This window comes from Phyllobates terribilis, unplaced genomic scaffold (genome assembly GCF_046119375.1).
Source record: "Phyllobates terribilis strain yellow unplaced genomic scaffold, ASM4611937v1 Scaffold_3__8_contigs__length_932513732, whole genome shotgun sequence".
Taxonomy (NCBI): Eukaryota; Metazoa; Chordata; class Amphibia; order Anura; family Dendrobatidae; genus Phyllobates; species Phyllobates terribilis.
Window position 1 is genome coordinate 815,361,548 of NW_027362763.1, and position 13,790 is coordinate 815,375,337.

The 13,790-nt window shown below is 47.2% G+C and overlaps 1 protein-coding gene across 3 annotated transcripts in view; it reads right to left on the bottom strand.

The window, feature by feature from the left end:
* The window catches only part of TIAM2 (TIAM Rac1 associated GEF 2), a 518,307-nt gene extending 508,965 nt beyond the window's left edge, over nt 1-9,342 (bottom strand). For all 3 annotated transcript variants that reach the window (XM_073672431.1, XM_073672433.1, XM_073672430.1), the window contains exon 1: nt 8,649-9,342. The gene's annotated coding sequence lies outside the window, so the exon portion shown is untranslated. The remainder of the gene's footprint in view (nt 1-8,648) is intronic.
* Nucleotides 9,343-13,790: the final 4,448 nt, after the last annotated feature.

The window sequence follows — 13,790 nt, forward strand, 5'->3', positions numbered from 1 at the left end:
ATGGAGTAGGAGCAAACATTTGTAGCTATTTTAGTTGAAGTAACTTAATACATAGAATGGCGGCTGCACGTTCAGTTCGTCTATTATAAGGAAATCCACATTTTATGGAGAGATGAGAGCATATTGTTTTTTTTGTTACAAATGCACTTTCCATATATTTTAAACCACAATTTCTGTGTTCTTAATAAGACAAAATATACCCTGTGATATACACACACACTTTATACATATCAATTGTGTGTGTGTATATATATTTATTATGCTTACTTATAATCTCACAGCTCCTTACTAACACTATCATCGCTGTCCCCAATGGGACTCACAATATATATTCCCTATCAGTATGTCTTTGTAGGAGGAAACCCGCACAAACACGGGGAGAAAATACAAACTCCTTGCAGATGTTGTTGGAGGGATTTGACCCCAGCGCTATAAAGCAATAGTGCTAACCACTGAGCCACCATGCTGTCACACTCTAGTTTATGTTCTTATTCATCAGACTGCATGTCCCATTCACCTGTGGTCTAGATCAGGGTTCCCCAACTCCAGTCCTCAAGGCCCACCAACAGGTCATGTTTTCAGGATTTCCTTAGTATTGCACAGGTGATAATTCCATCACCTGCACAGGCAATAATTCCATCACCTGTGCAATACTAAGGAAATCCTGAAAACATGATCTGTTGGTGGGCCTTGAGGACTGGAGTTGGGGAACACTGGTCTAGATCCTATATCACTTGCATTTCCCTCTTAAAGGGAACCTGTCATGTCCTGTCCACTATGTAAACTGCCCCCATTGCGTTGTTAGTGATACAATGTGCATCACTAACACGCTTTTTTCATTAAAATTGGTGCTAATATCATGAGTCTATAACATTTTATAAACTTATATCCGACCTGCACATTTAGCCATAGGGGTGTGATCCTCACACTGTCAGGGCTGGCGCCGCCCACGCATTGGAATTCTGTTCCCGGCTTGCGCTGAAGTATGGGGCGCTTGCGCTGAAGTATGGGGCGCTTGCGCAGTATGACATGGCCAGCAAAGCTTGCAGTGCTGGGAGCGCGCATGCGCTGGGACAAGCGGCTCCCCGCGTGTGCTCAGTGAGGCTGTGTAGTTCCCAACTTCACTGCGTGTGGCCGGTTCCAATCGTCACAGCACACATGCGGCTCCCAGCACTGCACGCTTTGCTGGCCATGCATACTGCACAAGCGCCCCATACTTCTACGCAAGCGCCCCATACTTCTGCGCAAGCGCCCCATACTTCTACGCAAGCGCCCCATACTTCTACGCAAGCGCCCCATACTTCAGCGCTCGCCGGGAACAGAATTCAAATGCGTGGGCGGCGCCAGTCCTAACAATGTGAGGATCACACCCCTATGGCTAAATGAGCAAGTAGGATATGGGTACCATATATGAAGTACTATACACTCATGATATAAGCACCAATTTTAATGAAAAAAGCGTGTTAGTGATGCACACTGTATCACTAACAACACAATGGGGGCAGTTTACATAGTGGACAGGACATGACAGGTTCCCTTTTAAGTGAACTATATTATTCAGCAACTATCTGGAAGAGCGTTCACTAAGGAGATATAAATGCCTAACAGTGCATCTCAGAGCTATTCAACAGCTGTAAATCCATAAGTTCCTGCATGCAAAGTCTTCCGCTTGATATCAGATTCATAAGCTTTGCTTGTTTGTTGCCCTGAAGGTACGACCAGGTGGATTAGTCAGGTAGCAGCCATGATGGGACCACATTACAAGTACAATCTGCCTTGCAGTTTTACAGGAGAATCAGCCATTCTCCTTCTAATTCCAGCGATTGCTTTTTGAACAATTACCACAGATCAGTAGTTACTTGTTATGGGGTTTGCAGCCTTACCTGACTTGTTTCCTCTGGTCTTACCCCAACTTCTACTAAAGCTGGGTTCAGTCAAGGGTATGTAAAATCAGGAGTTCTATCCATATTGTCATCTGTAAGGGTATGTGCACACAGTCGGTATTGGCAGCGCTTTGAACACAGTATACTTTATGCTGCGTCCTAAGCGCTGCACGCAGGTGAATCCGCATGTGTTCACTGAACCATGCGGATTCACCGGATCCTATACATTGCACTGATAGAATTTCTCTTGCGGAGACTAGCGACTCCGCAAGAGAAATTGACGTGCAGCGGTCTGTAAAGACGCGCCGCATGTCCGTGTCCACGGGTGATCCACAGACGCATAGTGGACATGGGGTTTCTTGAAATCCCATCCACTTTGCTTGTAATGTAGAACGCTGCGGTTTGGAAGTGCATTGCGTCCAATCCGCAGTGTTTACTGATCGTGTGCACGTACCCCAAGCCATCCTGTGTTCATTTTTATGTCCAGGTGGAATCCGGTTTTATACATCAACATTTTAAAATGAACATTATCAAATACAGTTTCCTAGAAGACTCTTCTATCACAAAACGATCCATCAGTCTGACTGCTCTATGCCGTGCTGCTGACAGATCACACTGCATGTTTAATGGAACAATTTAATCAAGGTCAATGGGCAATTTTCTTTATGTATTGTAACAATCAGTGCAATATGCAAGGGATATTTTCAAAAAATAACAAGTATTTATACAATCTCTCATCAACATCAGCGACTTTCCCAGGTAAAATCAGCTGATCGGCGCACAGCTTCCTATGAAAGGAGCGGCCACAGCTTCTACAGTCTTTAAAAAATACTACTTTTAATATTGGCTGCCATTGCTGCTGGATGTCCTTCAATCACGAGTTAATAGTGTGCGATTCACACGATGGTTTTAGTGTCATCACCTGGTAATAGGAGTTTATTAGAATAGCAAATAAAAGACACCGACATCCACATCTTCTTCTTCAGCTGTTCCAATAATGATTACTGCTCTGTAGCAAGGAAGGATTATGATTCTAGATATCGCTGGGATTACGTGAGTTTAGTTACTAAGGTCATTTAACATATTTAACCAGAATTATTACAAAGGATTCACAATGAACAGTCACAAAACCTGGTAGGTTCCGAAATAAAGGGGCTCTCAGAACATAAACAGTAGACTTCCAACCTCCCTTCATTGTTTGCTCTTGACGTTACAGGAAAGGCCTACAATGTCTAAAGGGAATCTGTCACCAGGTTTTTGCCACCTAATCTGAGAGCAGCATAATGTAGTTACAGAGCCCCTGATTCCAGTGATGTATTGCTTACTGTTTTGCTTGCTGTAGTTCTAATAGCATGACTTATTTATCAGCAGCAGATTATCACTAGAGGACTACTAATCCTGCTAACAACTAGTCAAGCATATTCATGAGCTCTGTGTATCCTGTCCCACCACTGATAAACTGCAATACTGTGATGTTACAATGTATAGGACAATCAGACAACTGCAGCTTCAAGCTCCCCAAGGGGACAAAAAAAATAAGTAAAAACATTTTTTTAAAGATATAAAAGTTAAAAAAACATAAAAATTCAAGTCATCGTCCTTTTCCTCTTTAAAATAAATAAATTCAATTTTTTTTATACATATTTAGCTTTGCCTGGTCCGTAAATGTCCATTCTATCAAAATATAAAATTGTGGGTTTTTGGTCACCACAGCTCCAACAAAACATGCAGTAAGAAGCATGTTATATGTACCCCAAAACCAATAAAAATGTGAGCACGCCACACAAAAAGCAAACTCGTACACTATCCCATCGACGAAAGATGAAAAGAAATAAAAGAAAATGTTACGAGTCTCAAAAAAAATACCCAGATAAACTAAAAATGTATAAAAAAAAAATGTAACCACATATAATGAACGCCATAAAAACGAAGACCAAAAAGACAATGGTGGAATTGCATTTTTTTTCTTCATCATTTTACATCATTACAATTTTTTTTACGGTATTCCAGCACATTGGTTTCAATAGTATCATTTAAAAGTACAACTCGACCTGCAAAAAACATGCCCTCTTATGGCTATGTCAATGGAAAAATAAAAGTTATAGTTTGTGAGTGAGGGAGAGAGGAAAAAGTTAATATGGAAAAATGGAAAATCACCAGGTCCTGAAGGAGTTAAATCAGGTTTTTGTGTTAAATATACTAAATTTTTCATAAAATTTGGAATTTATTTTTATAAAATCACATCATAACACCACATACAACGTATTTATTTGGCCTTTGTGATGTTTTTTTTTTTATTTCAAAGCACAGCATGCTCTGGGTATGGCATTTTCTCTGGAGGATTTTTTTCCATCAGCCTTTTTGTAGGACTTGACAAATTCAAGGAGAAACACTTACAAAATAACACTAAAAAAGTGGTTATAGGGCTACTTATCAAAGCTTCTATGAGCAACACCTGTGCTAGCTGTGCAGCTGCACCAATCTGTAGCAGAACTACCGCACATGCACTTTTTACAGATCCATCGTCAACAGTTACAGCACAACAGCTAAGTGTCAGTATAGGGGGGCTTTAATCATGATTAGGCTGTGGTACTTTGAAAATCCATGAACTGCTGTATATTCTCTTTTGGAAGTTTAAACTTAAAGTGATTATCCAGGACTTTACCATAGATGGCCTAACCTGAGGGAAAGTAATCAATGTCTAATTGGTGGGGGTGTGACACCCTGCACCTCCACTGAACAGCTGTTCCCAGTACTTGTGGTGGCCTGAGCTGCTAAGCCAAACTCCATCAATGGAATAGTGGCCACGGACGGGTACTGCACATCCGCCCCCGATTTACCCTAATAGCGCTTTCCAGAGATCATCATCACCGTCCCCATTGGGGCTCACAATCTACATTCCCTATCAGTATGTCTTTGGAGTGTGGGAGGAAACCCACATAGACACGGGGAGAACATACAGACTCCTTGCAGATGTTGTCCTTGTTGGCACTTCAACCCTGGACCCCAGCGCTGCCAGGCTGCAGTGCTAACCACTGAGCCATCGTGCTGCCTGAAATCTGGTGACATATCCTACATATGAGGGTTCGCTCACACTGGCGTACAAATTGGACGAGTGCAAACCAATAATAATAATAATAATAAAAAAAAAAATTGGATAACACTCAGGCCAATCTTACTGAGGCAGTGCAGACCTGTGTATCTTTTATCAGCTGTATTCGGCATGAGAAAAATATCGCAGCATACTACAATTTCACTCAGAAATCAGACAGAGCGAGAAGAAAATCACTTGCCATATGGACCATCAGTATGGCATCCGATATTTATGGATACATTACAATTCGGTAGCATAGGAAACTGTAAATGGTTCTGTAAAAGATTAATGGCTGCTGAGTAAAAAAGCGGATTGTACACGGATGACAAGTGAGAAAAATCATCTCATTCTACTGGATGAGAATGGGACCAATTTTTATTACGCTAGTGTAAGTGTGCCCTTACCCTCACTTTACAATCTATTCCTTGCTCTGGCTTTAAAAAATTAAAAAAACACCCTAAGGGTATATGCACACAACATCTTTTTACAGAGTTTTTGGAGCAGAAACTGAGTGGAAACGCAAAGGCCCTTATTCATCAAAGCAATTTCACCAGAATTCTGGCATAAAATGCTTTGACAAGTGGCAACATTTTTGGTGCAATTCATAATTGTGCAAAAATGTTGCAACTTTTGGCTTTTTACACATCAGTTTCTCCCATAATGGGCAGACAGGGATGTGGTGGGAGAATGACGCCACAGCTTATCCAGTCCAGAGACTAAGAATAAGATTTCTGGCCTGCTACATGGAGCGTCAGACTCCTACATACCCCCTCATCAAGACCAGAGAGTAAATCCCCAGTCTTAATGAATAGGGGCCAAGCTTTTTGAGGAGTTTTGAGAATTGAAGGAGGATTTGGAGAGTTTTTGCTCAATTTCCACTCAGTTTCTGCCCCAAAAACTCCTTGAAAAAGTGAGAGTGCGCATAGCCTTACAGTATATTCACACCTCACAGCAGAGGTGCGTCCGCTCTACATCAACAATCATCATGGGCTTTTACTTTTTGAATCAGTCAAAAGTTTGAACAAATTAAACAAGTTTTTTTCATTTTTAACTCCAAAAAAACGCACAGCCTATTGCTGTAAATCACAGCATAGCATGATAAAATTACATTTTGTTTTTCAGATTAGATTTTAATGTGTTTTTCAAGGATAGGTCATCAATATCTATGTGAGAGAAAACGCTTTTATAGCAGTTATAAAAAAAATGCTGGAACTCTCTTTAAATGTAGCTTTGGAAGATAATTTTATGCTTCTTAAACACTGATTCATTAAGCCTGGAGTTTTGTATGCCCGTCTTAACGAAGGCACCACTGGAGTAAGAAGCGCCTACTTCATTAATAGATGCGGGCCACCTAATGAATTTGTCGAGTCTTATAAGTGCCATGTGCCTCCACCAGAAATATTACTCCAGTAAGGGAATAGAGTACATTTGTGGAGCAATTTATGTAATTAAAGTGGGGTCAATCTTGATTAATTCGATAGATGAACCTCACCATGCCCCTCACCCAGAATAGATAAAAAGATGCAAAATGTTTGCGCAACGTGAGGTGGCAAAATATTAGACTTTTTGCCCAGCTCACACAAAGTGGGCAAAGCCGGGGTGTAACAGGCAGTGACTACCCCCACTTATCAAATTCAGAGGCAAGAGGGTCCTGCCCTTGTGAGCTTACATTCTACAGGATCACAGTAGGCGATACCAAAATGACTTTGCACGCGCTCAGTAGATATTTCAATACAAGAGATAGGGTCTGCGTCAGTCTGCTTACGCTCATGCACATGTGGACTTCATGAAAGATCAGGAAGTTAGGCCGTGATTCAGAGCGTTTACGCCACAATACCTTCAAATGTCCTGCAAGAATGTAGCATCTCTTTTCTTTGCCAGTTTTGTCGGGACAGAGCATGGCGATGCCTGCCTGCAAATTCATTTCAACTTGTGGCATACCATTCACCAGAAATGGTGGCATACCATTCACCAGAAATGGTGGCATACCATTCACCAGAAATGGTGGCATACCATTCACCAGAAATGGTGGCATACCATTCACCAGAAATGGTGGCATACCATTCACCAGAAATGGTGGCATACCTTTCACCAGAAATGGTGGCATATGACTAGTCATAAGATGAGCTTCATTCATTAAGTGGCGTGTGGTTCAGAATTAATTTGGCGCATCTTATTTCTGCACGCCCCTCATTAAGACTGACGTAAGAAACACCGGTCTTAACGCCAGCCCTTAAGTGTCTTGAATAGCCTTTGTAGCAATGTGTAAATTGCAGCATTTTTTTATACAGATTGTGATATGACAACGACAAAAAAATATATATATATATATATTTAAAGATACATTTCACACAAAACCTGATTTAAACAATGGGTCATTTCTAACTACCTAAAATATAATCTTGAGAGAGACAATAGTAATTGCTCTGTTTGCAATAGAATAATATCTACTTTCATCCAGAATTCTATTATTCATGACCATCATAATTAGTGTTATCATACGTTAAATTAATATTATTGTAAACTTTGCATTGCAGGTAATGGATTGGACTGCTGACACCAAGTTATTACTAGTATCATTGTGTGACATACATATCCACTCATCGGTAATAAGGTATGTAGGTTGCTGGCTCATCCACCAAGCATCTGTTCGTGTTATTCCTCAGCAGCATGCCTAGCATGGCATCAATGTTGTGACAGAAGAAAACAAGGTGGAACATTTTGTTAGCACTTGTGTTATTGGGCACTAAATGGGAGCCGAGCTGGTGCAGCCAGATCCCAGAAGCCGGACTATCAATACATGTCGGACTATCAATACATGTCGGTGCACAGCCACATCATTCACCATCTACCTACAGGAACAGATAAGACTGGAGAGACCTCAGTGGTTGATACCTTTTAATGACTAACTGAAAAGATGGCAACAAACAGCAGCAGCTCCCCAGACTACTCAGGTCCCTCATCAGCATAGTATTTTCCCATGTACTGGCTAATGGTAGGAAGATCCAGTTTTCCTGCATGGACCTGTACAAATGCGACAATGTTGCCCATAGAATATTCCCAATGCCACAAACAATCCCAGCCAGCAGGAAGCAATGGGACTAGCGGAGCCCCAGCCTGGGTGCCATGTCTGCTCTGACACGCTAAACTCACATCTGCTGCAGCTAGAATGGAGTCAGAAGGCAAAGAATGAGCAGCCTGCAGGCACCAGGCCATGAAACAGCAACCAAGCAGAGGAAATGCTCCCCACCCCCCTGATATAGAGGCAGCTCCGAAACCAAGGGGGGGATGCAGAAAGCGCAGACCATACATCAGGTACCATTCACACACAAGTGCACAGCGCAGTCATACAGCTAAGGCAGAAAACCGCATGTGCGCAAAGCTGTAGTGCCGCCCAATGTGACTTCATGTCTTGGAGCTCCATGACTTGTGCGATAGATATTTCTTCATTTGCAGAGAATACGTCTTAATTGTGGCAAATGCCATGTCTGTGTGTGCGGTCACAGCCGCCCCTCTGGTCTCCTACTCACGGACACAGCTGTCAATGCATTGTCGTGTGGCAAGGGTCAACTGCTACATCAGTGCCCAGGCTCCCAGTGTGCGCCCCTCCTATGGAGCGTCTGGTGGCCGCGGTGAGGGGCGGCATTGTGCTCGGAGTCATCGCCACTTACCTCTGTACTCTCCGCCAGATGTGGACAGGTCCCGGCTGTGCTGTGCTGTGCTGGGCAGGGCGCTGTGCTGTGCTGGGTGCTGTGCTGGGTGCTGTGCTGGGTGTTGTGCTGGGTGCTGTGCTGGGCGCTGTGCAGGGCGCTGTGCTATGCTGGGCAGGGCGCTGTGCTGTGTGCTGGGCGCTGTGCTGGGTGCTGTGCTGGGTGCTGTGCTGGGCGCTGTGCTGTGCTGGGCGCTGTGCTGGGTGCTGTGCTATGCTGTGCAGGGCGCTGTGCTGTGCAGGGCGCTGTGCTGTGCTGGGTGCTGTGCTGTGCTGGGTGCTGTGCTGGGTGCTGTGCTGTGCTGGGTGCTGTGCTGTGCTGTGCTGGGTGCTGTGCTGTGCTGGGCGCTGTGCTGGGTGCTGTGCTATGCTGTGCAGGGCGCTGTGCTGTGCTGGGTGCTGTGCTGGGTGCTGTGCTGTGCAGGGCGCTGTGCTGTGCTGGGTGCTGTGCAGGGCGCTGTGCTGTGCTGGGTGCTGTGCTGTGCTGGGCGCTGTGCTGGGTGCTGTGCTATGCTGTGCAGGGCGCTGTGCTGTGCAGCTGTGGTGATGGTGCCCGGCTCTCTAGTAGAGCATTCTGCCGCCGCTGTACACACTTCTTCCTGCCTCCCTCTCCTCTGTCTGGGCAATGTCTAGAAGACAGTACACCTCCTGCAGAAGCACAGCCCCAACCAGAGTCCACCAATCCGCAGCCTCACAGCAGTCAGGGGGCGTCACACAGGCTGCTGAACATGTGTGTCCTGTACAGACGGAGGTCTCACAGTATACATGTCCTGCACAGATCGAGGTCTCTCACAGTGTGCATGTCCTGCACAGACGGAGGTCTCACAGTGTACATGTCCTGTACAGACGGAGGTCTCACAGTATACATGTCCTGCACAGATCGAGGTCTCTCACAGTGTGCATGTCCTGCACAGACGGAGGTCTCACAGTGTACATGTCCTGTACAGACGGAGGTCTCACAGTATACATGTCCTGCACAGATCGAGGTCTCTCACAGTGTACATGTCCTGCACAGACGGAAGTCTCACAGTGTACATGTCCTGTACAGACGGAGGTCTCACAGTGTACATGTCCTGCACAGACGGAGGTCTCTCACAGTGTGCATGTCCTGCACAGACGGAGGTCTCACAGTGTACATGTCCTGTACAGACGGAGGTCTCACAGTGTACATGTCCTGCACAGACGGAGGTCTCTCACAGTGTACATGTCCTGCACAGACGGAGGTCTCACAGTGTACATGTCCTGCACAGACGGAGGTCTCACAGTGTACATGTCCTGCACAGACGGGGGTCTCTCACAGTGTACATGTCCTGTACAGACGGAGGTCTCTCACAGTGTACATGTCCTGCACAGACGGAGGTCTCACAGTGTACATGTCCTGCACAGACGGGGGTCTCTCACAGTGTACATGTCCTGCACAGACGGGGGTCTCTCACAGTGTACATGTCCTGTACAGACGGAGGTCTCACAGTGTACATGTCCTGTACAGACGGAGGTCTCTCACAGTGTACATGTCCTGCACAGACGGAGGTCTCACAGTGTACATGTCCTGCACAGACGGAGGTCTCACACAGTGTACATGTCCTGCACAGACGGGGGTCTCTCACAGTGTACATGTCCTGTACAGACGGAGGTCTCTCACAGTGTACATGTCCTGCACAGACGGAGGTCTCACAGTGTACATGTCCTGCACAGACGGGGGTCTCTCACAGTGTACATGTCCTGCACAGACGGGGGTCTCTCACAGTGTACATGTCCTGCACAGACGGAGGTCTCACAGTGTACATGTCCTGTACAGACGGAGGTCTCACAGTGTACATGTCCTGCACAGACGGGGGTCTCTCACAGTGTACATGTCCTGTAAAGACGGGGGTCTCACAGTGTACATGTCCTGCACAGACGGGGGTCTCACACAGTGTACATGTCCTGCACAGACGGGGGTCTCACACAGTGTACATGTCCTGCACAGACGGAGGTCTCACACAGTGTACATGTCCTGCACAGACGGGGGTCTCACAGTGTACATGTCCTGCACAGACGGGGGTCTCACAGTGTACATGTCCTGCACAGACGGGGGTCTCACAGTGTACATGTCCTGCACAGACGGAGGTCTCACAGTGTACATGTCCTGCACAGACGGGGGTCTCTCACAGTGTACATGTCCTGTACAGACGGAGGTCTCACAGTGTACATGTCCTGCACAGACGGAGGTCTCTCACAGTGTACATGTCCTGTACAGACGGAGGTCTCACAGTGTACATGTCCTGCACAGACGGAGGTCTCTCACAGTGTACATGTCCTGCACAGACGGAGGTCTCACAGTGTACATGTCCTGCACAGACGGAGGTCTCTCACAGTGTACATGTCCTGCACAGACGGAGGTCTCACAGTGTACATGTCCTGCACAGACGGAGGTCTCACACAGTGTACATGTCCTGCACAGACGGAGGTCTCACAGTGTACATGTCCTGTACAGACGGAGGTCTCTCACAGTGTACATGTCCTGCACAGACGGGGGTCTCTCACAGTGTACATGTCCTGTACAGACGGAGGTCTCACAGTGTACATGTCCTGCACAGACGGGGGTCTCTCACAGTGTACATGTCCTGCACAGACCGAGGTCTCTCACACTCAGTGTACATGTCCTGCACAGACGGAGCTCACACAGTGTACATGTCCTGCACAGATGGAGGTCTCTCACAGTGTACATGTCCTGTACAGACGGAGGTCTCTCACAGTGTACATGTCCTGCACAGACGGAGGTCTCTCACAGTGTACATGTCCTGCACAGACGGAGGTCTCACAGTGTACATGTCCTGCACAGACGGAGGTCTCACAGTGTACATGTCCTGCACAGACGGACGTCTCACAGTGTACATGTCCTGCACAGACCGAGGTCTCTCACACTCACAGTGTACATGTCCTGCACAGACGGAGGTCTCACAGTGTACATGTCCTGCACAGACGGAGGTCTCACAGTGTACATGTCCTGCACAGACGGAGGTCTCTCACAGTGTACATGTCCTGTACAGACGGAGGTCTCTCACAGTGTACATGTCCTGCACAGACGGAGGTCTCACAGTGTACATGTCCTGCACAGACGGAGGTCTCTCACAGTGTGCATGTCCTGCACAGACGGAGGTCTCTCACAGTGTGCATGTCCTGCACAGACGGAGGTCTCACAGTGTACATGTCCTGTACAGACGGAGGTCTCACAGTGTACATGTCCTGCACAGACGGAGGTCTCTCACAGTGTACATGTCCTGCACAGACGGAGGTCTCACAGTGTACATGTCCTGCACAGACGGAGGTCTCACAGTGTACATGTCCTGCACAGACGGGGGTCTCTCACAGTGTACATGTCCTGTACAGACGGAGGTCTCTCACAGTGTACATGTCCTGCACAGACGGAGGTCTCACAGTGTACATGTCCTGCACAGACGGGGGTCTCTCACAGTGTACATGTCCTGCACAGACGGGGGTCTCTCACAGTGTACATGTCCTGTACAGACGGAGGTCTCACAGTGTACATGTCCTGTACAGACGGAGGTCTCTCACAGTGTACATGTCCTGCACAGACGGAGGTCTCACAGTGTACATGTCCTGCACAGACGGAGGTCTCACACAGTGTACATGTCCTGCACAGACGGGGGTCTCTCACAGTGTACATGTCCTGTACAGACGGAGGTCTCTCACAGTGTACATGTCCTGCACAGACGGAGGTCTCACAGTGTACATGTCCTGCACAGACGGGGGTCTCTCACAGTGTACATGTCCTGCACAGACGGGGGTCTCTCACAGTGTACATGTCCTGCACAGACGGAGGTCTCACAGTGTACATGTCCTGTACAGACGGAGGTCTCACAGTGTACATGTCCTGCACAGACGGGGGTCTCTCACAGTGTACATGTCCTGTAAAGACGGGGGTCTCACAGTGTACATGTCCTGCACAGACGGGGGTCTCACACAGTGTACATGTCCTGCACAGACGGGGGTCTCACACAGTGTACATGTCCTGCACAGACAGAGGTCTCACACAGTGTACATGTCCTGCACAGACGGGGGTCTCACAGTGTACATGTCCTGCACAGACGGGGGTCTCACAGTGTACATGTCCTGCACAGACGGGGGTCTCACAGTGTACATGTCCTGCACAGACGGAGGTCTCACAGTGTACATGTCCTGCACAGACGGGGGTCTCTCACAGTGTACATGTCCTGTACAGACGGAGGTCTCACAGTGTACATGTCCTGCACAGACGGAGGTCTCTCACAGTGTACATGTCCTGTACAGACGGAGGTCTCACAGTGTACATGTCCTGCACAGACGGAGGTCTCTCACAGTGTACATGTCCTGCACAGACGGAGGTCTCACAGTGTACATGTCCTGCACAGACGGAGGTCTCTCACAGTGTACATGTCCTGCACAGACGGAGGTCTCACAGTGTACATGTCCTGCACAGACGGAGGTCTCACACAGTGTACATGTCCTGCACAGACGGAGGTCTCACAGTGTACATGTCCTGTACAGACGGAGGTCTCTCACAGTGTACATGTCCTGCACAGACGGGGGTCTCTCACAGTGTACATGTCCTGTACAGACGGAGGTCTCACAGTGTACATGTCCTGCACAGACGGGGGTCTCTCACAGTGTACATGTCCTGCACAGACCGAGGTCTCTCACACTCAGTGTACATGTCCTGCACAGACGGAGCTCACACAGTGTACATGTCCTGCACAGACGGAGGTCTCTCACAGTGTACATGTCCTGTACAGACGGAGGTCTCTCACAGTGTACATGTCCTGCACAGACGGAGGTCTCTCACAGTGTACATGTCCTGCACAGACGGAGGTCTCACAGTGTACATGTCCTGCACAGACGGAGGTCTCACAGTGTACATGTCCTGCACAGACGGACGTCTCACAGTGTACATGTCCTGCACAGACCGAGGTCTCTCACACTCACAGTGTACATGTCCTGCACAGACGGAGGTCTCACAGTGTACATGTCCTGCACAGACGGAGGTCTCACAGTGTACATGTCCTGCACAGACGGAGGTCTCTCACAGTGTACATGTCCTGTACAGACGGAGGTCTCTCACAGT